Source organism: Phascolarctos cinereus, unplaced genomic scaffold, assembly GCF_003287225.1.
Source record: "Phascolarctos cinereus isolate Bilbo 61053 unplaced genomic scaffold, phaCin_HiC Scaffold_1;HRSCAF=81, whole genome shotgun sequence".
NCBI lineage: Eukaryota > Metazoa > Chordata > Mammalia > Diprotodontia > Phascolarctidae > Phascolarctos > Phascolarctos cinereus.
This window is the reverse complement of record NW_027555514.1, coordinates 251,579,381-251,591,187: the sequence shown is the minus strand read 5'-3', so window position 1 is coordinate 251,591,187 and position 11,807 is coordinate 251,579,381.

Genomic DNA, 11,807 nt, shown 5'->3' with positions numbered 1-11,807 from the left:
CTCAACTATAATATATTTTGCATTTATCAAGTAGATCATTTCAATTTCTACCATTGTCCCCATCTGAGTATAGTTAGAATTAAGTGGTAGCTAAGATTTCATCAAGTGTCTATCAACTATGAAGAATCTAGCCAACAAAGTTGTGTAGAAAACTGAACCAACAGTCTGGAAAATCTGAGCTTAAATACAGCCTCAAATATTTCCTAAATGTGTGACCTTAGTCATATCGCCTCACGACACCGAACTTCAGTATCCACATTTATAAAATGAGGGGGGGAAATAACACCTACATCCCAGTGCTGTTATGGGTGTAAAATGAGATAATATGGCAAAAAACTTTGCAAACTTTAAGGTATTAGATAAATGCTATTATTGGTGGTGGTGATGGTAGTAGTAGTGGCAGTAGTAGTATAGTTCAAGTAAATGTATATTATTTCAATATGATATATAAGTACAAGGACTTAGGAGAATTATGGATTTCAGAGCAAATGATGTCAGAGTTAAGACAAATTGTTGGGTAGGTTTAGAAGATTTAAATTCATTAAAAGGCTGAATTTATTAGGGAAAATGTATTAGAAACAACCTTTTAAAAGTTGCAGTTTAATTTCTATCAAGTATATCAATTAATTAAAGACTGTTGTTTAGTGGGTAGAAAGCTGTCCTTTGAATGATCACCTTCCTTCATCCACTGTCTATGTTAAGTCACCTAACATCTCAGCTCACCCAGCCAAATCCTTAAAATTATAAACTGCAGATGAGATGTGAATCTGCATACATATAAGAAATTTCCCCATGGAAAATTACCCATACTGATAATATTACAAATCCAAATTTCAGCCTCTGCCTACCAACCACAATCCTCACCATAAAATCAATAGTGCAAATTAAGGGCTGTGGACTGTCAAACAGAGGACATGCTAACTGGTTTTGATATATAAACAAGATATTTTTGATGACAAGTGTGACTTGGAACTCACTATATGGCTCAAATAGGTGCTGCTGAAAGAAGATTTAAAAGTTCTTTAAAAAGTTTTTTTTTCCTTTAAATAAGCTAAATAGAAATCTTGCAATACTTCATATTTGCTTAGCATATTTTACTTTTTATAGATCGGCAATGGAATAAACTACACTCCATCTATGTCAGTGCTCACAATGGTTGAATTTGCATCCAGACAAATGAGGTTTTTGTGTTCCAGTAACACCTCATTTATCTAAACCCTTTGGGAAAGGGGTCGGTCCACACACTTGAATTTTCCAGACAACTAAAGATTTTCCTGTTAAATAACAACTTCCCAGCTTGGGATCTGTGAACTTATTATGTCTCTATAAACACTGATATCTGTACCTACACATACACCTACATACATATATACATACATGTAGATATCTGGATAAAGATATGGATCTGTACATCTATGTCTATAGACTTATCTATAGACATAGATGTACAGATCCATATCTTTATATATTGTGTATAGATAGATAATTCTATCTCTATATGTATATGTATATGTATATAGACACATCTATTTATTCATAGACATTCCTATCATTCCCTGTATCTCCATTATAGATATTTCTACAAGTCCATATAAATATAGATATCTAGATTTAGTTTAATCCATTGATATCTAGAAAATCCTTTTTTTTTTTTTGTGAGGCAACTGGGGTTAAGTGACTTGCCCAGAGTCACACAGCATTATGTGTCTGAGGCCGAATTTGACTCAAGTCCTCCTGACTTCATGGCCAGTGCTCTATCCACTGAGCCACCTAGCTACCTTACAATTCATTTCCTCTGCAATCCTTCGTATTTTATTTTATCCATTTAGAAACATGATTCCAAATAAAAGGCTTTGTAGGCTTCCCCAGAATGCCAAAGGGGTCCATGACACAAATATAACCTTGGTAGTAATAGGTAAATTCTGAAATGGGTTGATTTAGGTGGAAAGATCATAGGGTCATAGATTAGACCTTGAAGTAGTTTAAATATAACCAAATCACCCCTGTTATTGTACAGATGAGCAAACTGAGGCAGAGAGAGGTCATATATTTGTCCAGAGTAGCAATGCTAGATTGTAAACTCCTAGACAGCAGGGATTTTCTTTTACCTTTGTTTCCACAGGGCTGAGCAGACAGCATGGCATACTAGTGCCTAATAAATGCTTGTCGACTGACTGAGTGCCTGAGGTAGGATTTAAAATCAGATCTTCCTCAGTCCAAACACAACACATTTTCTACTGTGTCACTTACCTTCCATCAATTCTACTTTGAATGTTTTGGGCTTGCCATGCCTCTAGGACGTAGTCTTTGTGATATCAATTCTGTAGAACTATGCAGTTTTGGAGAAAAGGAGATTATAGATCATTGGATCATAGAAAAAGAATGGACATGATTAGAACTTTGGGTCAAACTCATTTTCTAGATCACAAGCACAGTTCAGTGGAAGAGCTTGGGCTCTGGAGTCAGGGCATTGGTAGTTCTGATGCTCACTAGCTGTATGACTGAACAATTCACTTATCCCCTGGCTCTTAATTCCCTTACCTGTAAAATGAGGAGGTTGCACTAGAAGGGTTTCTGAAGACCCTCTCAGGTTTATATATGAGATAGTATGATACTATGATGTCTATAGAGATGAACTGCACAGCGAGAGGGTTGTAATATTAGGATTAGGCACTAGATCCTCTCACTTCAAAAACTGTACCCTTTGCCCTCTTTTCTCAGCATCACGCTCCCCTAATAAGATTGGTCCTCCTTTTATCAGTGAAGCAGTATTGCTTCGAGGTCAGGAGTTCCTGCATATATTCTCCTTTATCTGTGTGGATGCACTCTTGCCTTGCTGTGTATATTTTCCTAGGAAAAGACTAGCTAGGGCATGCAGACAGCTTCCTCTGTGGTCTTACAAATAAAGAACAGTAAGGGTTTTGATGCCTTATGGGGCATCACAAGGTCAACAGCAGCAGCTATATCCCTGAGAGTGCCTTCTGAGAGTCTTTTACTTATTTCCAGTGTATTTCAGTGATAGAGGTCACAGGAACCACAGAGAGAATTCAGAAACCTGGTGACCTATTTTTATCACATACACCAATACACACCCACACACAACCACACCCATGCATACCACTCCTGTGATGTTCATTGGTCTCCTGGTCACCAGACTTCTCTGTTGCTTTCTGGCCTGATGAGTAAAGAATCTGAGAATGTCCTGGCTGGTCTATCTCATCAGAATCTTTACTTATTAGTTTGTAACTGTAAGATCATAAATTTAGAACTAGAAATTATGTTCTAGGCCTTTGAAAAAACACCTGCCTCCCCTTTTAGAGATAAAGAAAGTGAGGCACAGAAAGTTTAATTTAAATGTCCCAAGTCATACAGTTAATAACAATGCCAGATTTGAACCATGGCCATCTGAAACCAACCTTAGCTGTCTCTACAAAAGTATACTACCCTTCATATTTTCTTTTAAACAACTGTAGGGTCTAACACAAATCTGCATGATTCTTTACAAAAACTAAGTATCTGTCCTCCAGACACTTCAATAAATTCAAAGAAGAATACTGTTGCCATTAGCCTCCCTGACCTATGCTCCAAAAAACCTTGTATGTTCAGTTCATTTGTTTTTTTTAGCTAAAAGGAAGTAGTAAAATAATCTTGAACTCTAAGAGAAATGGCAGCTATAACCGGCCTGAACTTTACATAGATACAGTATCCAATTGTTTAAACGAATATTGGAGTTTGATACAAGGTATGGCAGAATTGAAGAAAGCAGTCTATTCCAATTGTCTATCGCTCTTCACACTGCACTCCACAACTTCAATATAGACCTAGAAGGATTTTCAGACCCATTTGTGAGTGGGGGATGAAAGAAAGAAAGAAAAAAACAGTGAGTTATTTGTCTGTTCCAGATCTGTAGAGAAGCAAAGACAGAGGCCTGTAGACAGGCTGTAGGCAGGAGGGTCCTGCGTTAGACCCTTCCAGAATCGAACCTACCTGAGGCCTGCGGCTTTTGCTTACTAAGAGAAGAAAAAGTAAAGATCTAGTAGGGATGGTCATGACTTTGTGCAGGGAACAAAAAGAGGACACAGCTCATCTTCTGTTACTCATGCCACAGAGCTGGATCTAAAATACAGTGTGGACATGAGTAGGCATCTTGCAAGAGTAGTCACTGATCAGAGGTTGTATACTAGACAAAGAGAAGGAATAGGAACAGGTAGCATTTATCCTGGAGTACCAATGTCTTGAATTCAAGCCTCAAACCCATGTGAGGCCTGAAGCCAAGGAATAAATCAAGAGCTCAGACCAAGGAGGACCTTTCAATTCTGTCACTCTGATCTGCAGGTAGTTGATGGGGCCTGAGGACAGAAGCAGTATCCTGCAGCTTGAACTAAGGCCAAGTCTATAGTTGTGTCCTCCAGACCCAAATCAGCATGAGAAGCTTGCAGAGCTTATAATGGGATAGTAGCAGTCATATTTATTGATTGGTAGGAACACTCTGAGCTCACTAACAATTTGCAGATCTACAATCTAAACCTTCCTTGAAATAACTAAAGAACATACCACTTAATTCCTGGAGAAAGTAAAAGCCTGACCACACAAAATACCAAAGGCACAAATGTTCCTTGGTTAAGTGTACAGTCATTGACCATAACACAAAGTATCAGTTTCAACAGTAAGGCTGGAAGAATGAGTAATTAAAAAAAAACAACAAGAATCTGATGAGAAAGAAATATTATAGAGACAAGGCCACTTCAGATACAAATCCAGGAGAGGAATTCTACAAAACATCTAAAAGCAAAATTTCAAGGATAAAGCACACCTTTGATGCAAAGACTACTAAAATTCATGAAAGAAATAAAACAAAACTTTAAAAATGATAGTATTTATGGAATTTGTGTGCTTAGTGAGAGAACTTGAAAAGAAATAAGAAAGAACAGATTAAAGAATATTTTCTTCTTTTTCTTTCTCTTTTTTTCTTCTTCTTGTAATAGAACTAATGTGGAAATTTGTGTTACATGTCTACACATATTTGTTTTTATTTTTCTTTTCCTCACAACACGTGGGGGAGGGGAATGATAAGAGAGAATTAGGAGCTAAAAATAAAACAAAATTGAATTTTAAAATAGCATTTGAGACACATTTTTGACCACCTTTTCTTCTTTGTAAAGAGGGGAATGAGAACAAAAAGAGAATGAAGTATAAGGGAAAATGAAAAACAGGAAAAAATTTACATACATATATGTATATGTATATATACACTCTCATAATGGCTAAATATGAATGAGCTTGCCAACCAAAAAAAAAAAGGGCAAAGCAGAATGAACTGGAAAACAGCATTCAGCGATATGCTGTTTATGAGAATGTATTGATTATAATGATGGATAAGAGTTAAAATAAAGGGAAGAACCAAAAATCTATTATATTCACCTGAAGTAAAAATAAACAGCCAAATACACAGTTAGATAAACAAATAAGTAAACAAAGAAACAAGTAGTAATCATGACCTCAGATAAAGGAACAACAAAATTAGACTTAGTTAAAAGAGATAGGTAAGCAAGAACATGTTGAAATATATCATAAAGAATTAATATCAATAGTTAACATGCATGCATGAATTATAATATAATATACTAAAAGGAAAAATACATAGTAAAATTAAAACAGTGGGAGATCGAAATGTGTTCCTTTCATAGTTAGACAACTGTATAAATCATGATGATGCTAAAAAATAATTAAATAATAATGGGGAAAATGAAGAAAATTGCAGAAAATGTAGACATGATAAGTTTCTGTTGATTATTGAATGGCAATATGAATGAAAAAGTCTATAAAACACCTCAAAAACAAATGGAAAAAGGTAGAAATATCATAGAGGACTTTTATATTAATTGCAATGGTATAAAAACTTACTCAGCAAGGAAACGTTGTAAAAAAGATCAAGAATTAATTGTAGATTAAATAACTTAATCTCAAGAAGGGATGAGTCAAAGAAAAATCATAGAAATAAGGCAATTTCATTAAAGTTAATGATAATAATAAGAAAATTTACCACAAAATTTGGGGGGATATGTTCAGCATGGTCCTTAGGGTGAAATATATATCTCTAACCACTTTTTATCAACAAAGAGCAAATCAATTAATTATTCATGCAACTTAAAATAAACTTAGAAAAAATACATTAAAAATGAACATTAAACTAGAAATTCTAAAATCAAAGAGAATAGTTTCAATTGAAAGCAAAGCTTAATAAATAAAAATAGGTATTATGTAAAAAAGAGGAAACCAAATGATCAGTACCAAAAATGAGAAAGGCAAATCCATGCACAATAAAAATGAAAATAATGGAAATTATTAGAAAATAGTTCTCAAGGATATGATAACTTCAATAATTTAAGTGAAATAGATTAAAATATATAATTGTAAGAAGCTGATATTGCTAGAACAAGAAATAGATAACATAAATGACTCAATATGAGAAAAAAGTATTAGAACACAATGTAAATGAGCTCATAAAGGAATGAGAAAATAGTATGAAATCGATTTACAAATATGTCTGTCAGTCACTCAAATAATAATTGTTATTGATATTATTTTAAACAGTTAAACAGGTAAAGGTCTGCAAAATTCCTTCCTTGATTCAATAATATTTTAAATAATAAGAATGTATCACCCAAGAGGGTAAAGAAACATAAACATTAAAAGGTAAAAAAGAAACAGGAAAGTGAAACAAGAAATTTGATGAGGTTAAACTGTTTATATTTCTTTATGGCAAGATATTTGTAAGTCTTAAGAATTTTATTACAATAAGAACAATTAGAAGGAGTGTATAAAGACAGAGGGTGTGCACATAGGGTGCCTTTGATAGGATGACTATACACACACAAAATATAAAGGGGTGAGAAAGAAAATTGCACTGGAAGAGGGGGGAAATTGAATGGGGTAAATTATCCCACACAAAAGAGTCATGAAAGAGGTATTATAATGAATATGCACATTATCACTTCTACTATTTACTGTTGTACTAGAAATGTTAACTATAACAATGACAAGAAAAAGAAATTAAAGGAATTAGAACAGGCAATGAGGAAAGAAAACTATCACTTCGGATGATACGATGTTGTACTTAGAAAATCCAAGAATATTAACTAAAAAACTCCTTGAAATTAACAACTTTAGCTAAGTTGCAGAATCCAAAATGAATCCACATAAATCATCAGCATTTCTATATATTACCAACAGAGTCCAACAGCAAGAGAAAGAAAGAAAAATTTCATTTAACATCACTGTGAACAATTTAAAATGCTTGGGAGTCTACCTGCCAAGATAAACCCAGGAACTATATGGATACAACTATAAAAACGCTTTTCACATAAAGTCATATCTAAAACATCAGAAAAATATTAATTGCTCATGAGTAGACTGAGCCAATATAATAAAAATGACAATTCAACCTAAATTAATCTATTTATTCAGTGCCATACCAATCAAACCATCAAAAATTATTTTATAGAGCTAGAAAAAATAATAGTAAAATTCATCTGGAAGAATAAAAGCTCACAGATATGTGGGGGGGGGAATGTGAAAGAAGGTGACCTAGCTATACCAGATCTCAAACTGTATTTTAAAGTGGTAATTATCAAAACAATCTGGTACTGGCTAAGATATAGAGTGCTGGATCAGTGGAACAGATTAGGTACAAATTACATTATAGTAAATAACCATAGTAATCTACTATGTGATAAACCCAAAGACCCAAGCCTTTGGATCACAAACACTTTATATGACAAAAACTGATCGGGAAAATGGGAGAAAAGATATATACTTGGCCTGTAGATAAAGACTGACATCCCACACTGTATACCAAGATAAGGTCAAAATGGGTACATGATTTATACATAAAGTGCGATATAAGTGAATTAAGAGAGCATAGAGTAGCTTATCTGTCAGATTTATAGAGAAAGGAAGAATTTAAGACCAACAAAGATAGAAAGCATTACATAATGTAAAACAGGTAATTTTGATTATACAAAATTATAAAGTTTTTGAACAAACAAAACCAATGCAACAAAATTATAAGGAAAACATAAATCTGGGGAAAATTTTGCAACTTTAGTATCTCTGATAAAGGCCTTATTTCTCAAATGCAGAGAGAACTAAGTCAAAATTATAAAAATATAAGTTATTCCCAATTGATAAATGGTCAAAGGATATGAACAGGCTGTTTTCAGAAAAAAAGAAATCCAACTTTCTGTATTCATATGAAAAAATGTTCTAAATCACTATTGATTAGAAAAATTCAAATGAAAACAACTCTGAGGTAACACCTCACACCTATCAGTTTGGCTAATATGAGAAATTAAAAGGAAAATATTGGATGTTGGAAGGGATGTGGCAAACCTGGGACACTAATGCACTATTAGTGGAGTTGTGAATTCATCTAACCATTCTGGAACACAATTTGGAACTATGCACGAAGCGTTATAAAACTGTACATACATTTTTATCCATCAGTACCACTGCTAGGCCTATATCCCAAAGACATCCCAAAAAAAGGATAAAGGACCTGTTTGTACAAAAAATATTTACATCACCTCTTTTGTGGTGGCTGAGAAAAATCAAATGGATGCATATCAATAAGTCAATGGCTAAACAAGATGTGGTATATGATTGTAATTGAATATTATTGTGTTATAAGAATTGACAAGCAGGATGATTAAAAAAAATAAACCTGAACTTACATGAACTGATACATAGTGAAGTGAACAGAACCAGAAGAACAATGCACATAGTAACAGCAATATTGTTTGATAAACTGTGAATGACTTAGCTATTCTCAGCAATACAGTGATCCAAGACAATCCAAAATAAATAATGATGAAGCATACTTTGTACCTCCAGAGAAACAACTAATATTGTTTGAATATAGAATGAATCATGCTATTTTTCACTTTATTTTTTCTTTTATTTGAGTCTTCTTATACAAAATGGCTATTATAGAAATATTTATACATAATTGTACATGCATAACATATCTGACTGCTTACCATTTCGGGGAGGGGGAGGGAAGGAAGAAGGGATAGTATTTGGAACTCAAAACTTTAAATAAAAATGATTTTAAAAAATGATGAGCAGTCTGCTCTCAGAAAAAAAAAACTCAGAAGACTTAACATGAACTGATGAAATGAGTAGAACCAGAAAAACACTGTGCTCAGTAATAGTAATGGGGTACTACAAAATGCAGTGAATGACTTAGCTATTCCTCTAACCTCCCATAATTACCTCCCTTGTCAACAGAGAAGCTTGATTCATATTGCATTTTAAAAATGATGCCATTCATTGAGAACTTCTCCCCAATTCATCTGAAATCACACAGATATATTCTGCCACTATGTCCTCTTTCAAACATCTCACATGAAGAAGTAATACTTTGATTTCCCAAGGCAAATTCTTCTACATACACAAATTACCCTATTCTATCGCATCTTCTCAGGAGATTCCCATCTTGTTGTTCCTCACTGTCTCACTTTCAACTTCTTCCTATTAGCTGATTCCCTACTGCCTAAAAACATTCCTATAACACCCCCATCCTTAAAAAAATAAAAGACTCACTTGATTCATTTACACCTGTTAGCTATCACTCTTTCCTTTGTGGCTAAACACCTTTAGAAGGCTATCTATGCATTACTTCCTTTCCACTTCCTTTCTTCTCATTCTTGCCTTAATTCTCTCAGGCTTATATTTTGATTTCATATCCAATTGAAACTACTCTTTCCAAAGTTGCAATATCTCTTTATTATCAAATCTAATGACCTTTTATCACTCATATTTTTTGTCCTCTCTGAAGCCTTGGAATACTCTTCAGCACCTCTTTTAGATAATCTCTCCAGGCTTCCATGACACTACTCTCTCCTGGTTCTCCTCCAATGTATCTGACTATTCCTTTTAAGTTTCCTTTGCAGCAACTTCATTCAGGTCATGCCCAATAATGGAGGCTATCTCCAGGTTTCTGGGCCATTTTTCCTTCTTTCTCTATGGAATTCCTTTGGTGATCTCATTAAATCCAATGCATTCAATTATCATCCCTATACTGATATATTTATCAAGCTCTAACCTCTCTTTTAACCTCCTGACTCATATATCCTATTGCCTATTGGATATATCTTATTAGATGTCACTTAGATATTTTAAACTGAAAATATCTGAACTCATTATCTTGTCCCCCAAATTGTACAATTTTCTTATGCTCCCTACTACTTTGGAGGTGTCCAGGCTACTCATAACCACCCAGGCTGAAATGAAGTTGTCATTTTCAATCTCTCTCAATCTTCACTTCCCTATATCCAATTTGTTGCCAAGCACTCTTGATTTTACCTTCTTTGAACAAGACACTCCATTCCTGCCTTCTGCATTTTCCCTCACTTTTCCCCACACCTTTAATTCTCTTTCTCCTTATGTTCACCTCCCTCTTAGATATCTCGCTTCCTTCAAGATTCAGCAAAATCCCACTTTCTCCAAGAACCCTTTCCTGATTCTACTTAATAATAATAATACCTTACCTCTGTTCATTATCTCCAATTTATTCCATTTATTATTTAACTTAACAGACTTGTTAATATGTTAACTTCCCCTTTAGATCTTGAACTCTTTAAAAGCAAGTACTTTTTTTTTTAGTTTCTTTGTAGGCCCAGTGCCCAGAACAGTGTCTGACATATGGTAGAAGCTTAACACATGTGTGTTACTGACTTCCTCTGGAAATTTCAGTCCTAGAGATTTACCTTAAGGACCAAGAGTTTAAATGACTGGTCATGTGTCACACATTTAATATTTCTTAGTGGGCAGACATAAACTCAATTCTTCCTGGCTTTAAAGGCTAGCTTTCTACACCATGGAATTAGAAGAGTATTGTGTTAGCACCAATAATAATATCAGATGCCAAATCACAGCTGCCATCTTCTCCAGCTATCTCTACTTGGTCAAGGTTTCCAACTAATCACTTATACTTATAGTAACTGTTTTCTCACAAGATTTTTCTTTGACTGGACCATTTTTGTTCAGACAAAGAGGATTTAATATCAATTCCTACTCTCTCTAGTAGGCATAGAACTGTTTTTTTAAGTAGATTTAGTGGTTCTGTGACCTACTTTAGCATCAAAGAGTTAACATGAAGAAGACATTTCTTATTTCACTTATACAAGAGGGAGAAGCAACTGGACGGTGATAGTTTGCCTGAACATTGTTTTCATTCTCTTTCTTTCCTACTCATTAATTTTCCAGAAAGCTAATGTTAAAAAAAGATAACATTTGAATTCCTAAAACATTAACTACATTGTCATTTGTCAAAAAAAAATAAAGGAAAGGAAAGGGTGGTTGCTAATTTAGACAAAGTGATGCATGTCAATTTGGTTTAAGACGATTGTCATTCTTCATCTCACAAATTGTTAGTATTCATAGATTTGGCTTGCTCTGGTTTCACATTCAATAATTTGGCAACATATTGCTCAAAATAGGCATAAATCCAATGAGGTTGTTTCTATAATTAATCATAAATTATACTTGCAACTCTAAATGCAGTGATCTGTAAAAATTTAATTAAAAAAAAAGAATGCTGCCAATTCTCAATTCTGATTCAGTGATTCTCTGATTCATCTTGTTCTATTATATTTATTTAAATAAAGTTTCTTGATACAAAAAATGGAAATGTGCCCAAGTGACTACCTAAGGACTGAATTAATGCCTTGAAAAAGAACCAGGAACTAAATGAGATGTCCTAAATATCGTATGGGATGAACTGGAACCTTCAAAATACCTCAGTC